Below are 5,056 nucleotides of genomic sequence, written 5' to 3' on the forward strand. Positions count from 1 at the left end.
CCTCATGACATGATATAATGCCAGAAGTCTCCACTGGCAGAATAGATTTAACTCCTGAGATAAGCATTTTGGTTCCAGGAGGCCTGTATTAAAAATCAAATATAGGACTTCCCTGGTGGCACAGTGGTTAAGAACCCTCCTGCCAATGTAGGGGACATGGATTCGAGCCCTGGTCCAAGAAGATCCCACATGCCGCAGAGCAATTAAGCCTGTGAGCCACAACTACTGAAGCCTGTGCACCTAGAGCCCACACTCCACAACATGAGAAGCCACCGCAATGAGAAGCTTACGCAGCACAATGAAGAGTAGCCCCCACTCGCTGCAACTAGAGAAGAGCCCGCGCGCAGCAACGAAGACCTAATGCAGCCAAAAATGAATGAATAAATAAATAAATGTATTTTTTTTTTAAATCAAATATGTCCCGCAAATCAAAACTACAACGAGCTATCACCTCACACCGGTCAGAATGGCCATCATCAAAAAGTCTACAAACAGTAAAAGCTGGAGAGGGTGTGGAGAAAAGGGAATCCTCTTGCACTGTTGGTGGGAATGTAAATGGGTGCAGCCACTATGCAGAACAGTATGCAGTTTCCTTAAAAACCTAAAAATAGGGACTTCCCTGGTGGTCCAATGGTTAAGACTCTGCATTTCCATTCCAGAGGGCACGGGTTGGATCCCTGGTCGGGGAACTAAGATCCCTGCATGCCATATAGTGGGGAATCCAGCAATCCCACTCCTGGGCATATATCTGGAGAAAACTATAATTTGAAAAGATACATGCACCCCAATGTTCATAGCAGCACTATTTACAATAACCAAGACATGGAAGCAACCTAAATGTCCATCAACAGATGAATGGATAAAGAAGATGTGGTATATATACACAATGGAATATTAGTCATAAAAAAGAATGAAATAATGCCATTTGCAGCAACATGAATGGACCTAGAGATCATCATATTAAGTAAAGTAAGTCAGACAGAGAAAGACAAATATCATATGATACCGCTTTTATGTGGAATCTTAAAAAATGATACAAATGAACTTATTTATAAAACAGAAATAGACTCAAAGAAATAGAAAACAAACTTATAGTTACCATAGGAGAAACAAGGAGGAGGGATAAATTAGGAGTTTGATATTAAAATATCCACACTACTATATACGGAGTAGACAACCAACAAGGACCTACTATAAAGCACAGGAAGCTATATTCAATTCTCTTGTAATAACCTATAACGGAAAAGAATCTAAAAAAGTATATATAACTGAATCACTTTGCTGTACACATGAAACTAACACAACATTGTAAATCACCTGTATTTCAATAAAAATTTTTTAAAAATCACATGTGTCCTCTAAGATAAGAATTATCACTTCAGATTAATTTATTTAGTCAACTATCAGGGTTAAGAATGGGACGTAGGATAGATGACTTTTGATGGCTGACTAGGTCAAGTGAGAACCATGGCATAACACATAAAATCCCTATGGAGGGGACTGGGTCTAAAGGAAAATCACAGAAATAAAACTCGGCATTTAGGCTTTGCCTCTAGAGTGAGATAAATCACAAGAAAGAAAAACCAGTACTTTGAGTCAGAAACAGGAGAGGCCTTACTTCCTGTCTTGGGCCACAGCTTCTATGCTCTGCTTCCACTTAGAGCGATAATTCTCATTCTAGACATGTATCTGATAAAACCATGTGTTTGGATTTCCTGAAATTTCTCTGACTCTGAATATGGACTTGTTCCCAAAAACTTCCACGCCCCATCTGCCCTCATGAATGGGCAGTTCCCATGAGGCTGGCAGAGGGGACATGGGGAGCTGCCTGATGCCTGCTCACAGCTGCCAGATGTGACACAAGTGGCAGGTGGAGATTTATCCTCACAGAGATGTACACACCACTGAATTCACCTTTTAATTTATTGCCTGTGGCAAAATAGAATGAAATAAGAACTAATAAAATAACCCAGTTGGCCAGAAATTGTTCTCCATCTTATTTCTTCCAAGTGCTCTAAACCAAGGTGAATCATCCCAGCATCTACCAGATGTCGGAGGTGGTTAGCTATGCTCTAAGCCTCTGGGCTCCCTCCCTCCCGCCCTCTCCTCCTCCCTTTCTGTTTTCTTTCCCTTCCTTCTTTCCCATCTCTTCTTCCTTTCCTCCCATCCTTCCCTCTCCTCCTGCTTTCCTTCCTTTCTTTCATTTCCTACCATCCTTCATTCATTAAAAAATACTTGCTGAGGGCTTATCCCGGGTCAGATGCTGCAAAGAAGAATGAGACAGATCATTGTACAGAACCCCTTTTCTTCACACACATACACACACACACCTATTTGGGGATGAACCCGGCAGCTCCTCAGAATGAGATGGAGGTTGGCTTTTGTCACATTGCACTTAGTGGTGAGGCATACCTGGTGCATGCTAATGGCCGAGACAGGATGGGACAGCAAAGGCGACTGATAGAAGATCTGTGTTTGACTCCGGGCTCTGCCTTTGACTCTGAATGACCTTGCCCAGGGATCTGGGCTGTAAGATCCTAGATGCCTTCTCAAGTTCTCTCAGTGTCCTCAACTGATTATAAGATCTGAAGTGTTCAGGGATAATAATGAGGAATCTGGTCTTTCAAGGTCAGAAATGTTAAAATGAAAGCAATTTTTAAAAATCTGACTTTTTGAAACCCTTGTTTATCAGGGAATATATGATAAATGTAAGCAATTCATATTTCCACTAATGTAAAATATTCAAATTGTTTTTCGGGGTCAGGCCTTTGCAGCAACGCGAATGAGAGGGGGGCTGTTGAGCGGATCACAAAAAATTTCTGCAGAGAAGCAGCGCCACCTGCTGGCATTCTATGATGCTGCATGTGGTAAGTATAAACCACGAGGAATCGTCAGTCTGGGGTTTCACTGAACACAGAATCAGGAGCATTAGTCTTAATCAGAAGATGAAACTTTAAACTTTGACAAGACCATCAGACTGTGGAAAGACTTCTCTACAGGTTAATTTTAGCCATGTCTTAGATTTACTTTTGTATCAAACTGTTCATCCATGCTATACATCTTTCTTTATAAATCAGCCTCAGTAATATGTACTAATAAAAGCCACTTAGTCAAAATCAGTTATTTTGAGTATATAGCTAGGTTGAAAGGTCTAAAGTGTTCTTTAGTTCAGAGTCCATTAATCTATCAACCAACTCGTCAGCTCTCCAAATCTCCCTCCAGCTCTAGAATTCAGCCACATGGAGAGTTCTATTACACACAGGGCACTTTCTATATTGAGGGAAATATACAGTGTACGATGCATTCCTGGTCTCTCATTGTGGAGAATTCGCATGAAAATATACAAACATAAGTAGCAACTATGAAAAGTAAATAATCAGGCTAATCAACAAATAAAGTGTGTCCCAGAGTGGAATGGCCCTCACTGCTTTGAGAACCAGGGCTTCAGGCAGTGGGCCAGAAAGGGTTTTATGGAGAAAGGGTTTCTTGAGTTGCATCTGGAAAAATTACTAGGATTCGGATAACAGTCAGGGATGTTGGAAAAAAATAGAGCAACACAAAAAATGGAGGCAGAAAACATGTTAAAAGTTTTTTATTAAAAAAAAAAAAAATGAAACGCAAGGCGTTTGATAAACACCAGGAAGATCAACTTAACCTGAGTAAGACTTTTTAGGAGAATAGTGTGAGATAAGGCAGGAAAGGGAAGTTGAGACATGATTAGATCATTTCGTAAATGCAAGAATAAGGAGTTTGAGCTTGTTCCTGTAAGCCATTGGAAAGCACTGAAGATTTCTGGGAAAGAACATGATCAGAACTGGGTTTTAAGATGATTTACCTGACAACGAGATAGATACAGGATGAAATGACTCTAAGATGTGAAAAAATGCCCTGAATGTGTAAAAGATACAGAAGTGAAAAAGAAGGGTTTTTTAAGATCACAAAAGTGTACACAAAAGCAGAAGAGGAATCTGACTCTGCAATGCTTTTCTGAATCAATGAATATATAATAAAATAATTCTGAATATTAAACCAAGGGGAGGCCCACTCTACAGGAAGAAAAAAAAAAAAAGTACCCCCTCCACCACTGCCAAAAAGAAGCTGCTGTAGAGGGAAGAAAGTGATCCTGACCCAAAGCCTCAGGGAGGCAATAAGAGTGTTAAGACACCAGAGACTTCTAGATTAATAAGAACTAAGAACAGAATTCTTTAGACATTGCCTCCACATTCTAGACCATACATAAATAATGAAAGAGCTGATTGGTTAATTGTTTAATATGCTTTTATTATAGAGGCTTGGGCAGGAAGGAAACAGACATCACCTCCCTCACAATGCATTTGAGCCATATCCGTATAATTAGCTTTCCAATATCAGTGTCGTGTCCAATGACATGAGCTCTGCTGTGCCAGGTGGACCATCTGGAGGTCTGTGCCCACCCAGAGGCAGGCATTGGATCTCAGTCTCATACCTCCCAACACCCATTCTTTTCCCTAAGGCTGGATCAGCACAATCATTCCGGATTGTCTATTTTGTCAATGTCCTGAAAACGAGGGACCAGCACTGTAAGCACATTGCTCTAGAAGGGCCCTACCAATCAGAGCAGTGAATGGGAGATAGTGTCTTCCTGCTTCAGTTCGTAGAACAGAGTCTGTGGTTGTATTCAGCTTGGGTCTGGGCCGGACTCGTGGCCGAGACTCTTCATTAGATACTCAAGTGAGCAAGGTCACTTCCATCCTGTCTGTGCACTTGGCTGTGCTGGACCTCAGTATGGCATATTTTTTACATTACTCCCTAGAGACTTTTACCTTTTTAATAGCATTTCAGCCCCCCACCTAGCACTGGACCTAGTACCTGGTAAATATTTCATAAATATTTAGTGGATGAATAGGTAAGTGAATAAATTTTTAAAATTTAAATTCTGTCAGCAAATATATTTACCCTTCATCTCAATTTCCAAACATCTAAGAATCTGACAAGCTTACTCTACCAGCTAGGAGTGCTTTTGGCAGCAAGTAACAGAAAAATTCATGCACAGAAAAATGTAAACAAATAAGTTTAT

This window comes from Mesoplodon bidens (assembly GCF_964165515.1).
Source record: "Mesoplodon bidens genome assembly, chromosome: 12".
NCBI classification, from domain to species: Eukaryota; Metazoa; Chordata; class Mammalia; order Artiodactyla; family Ziphiidae; genus Mesoplodon; species Mesoplodon bidens.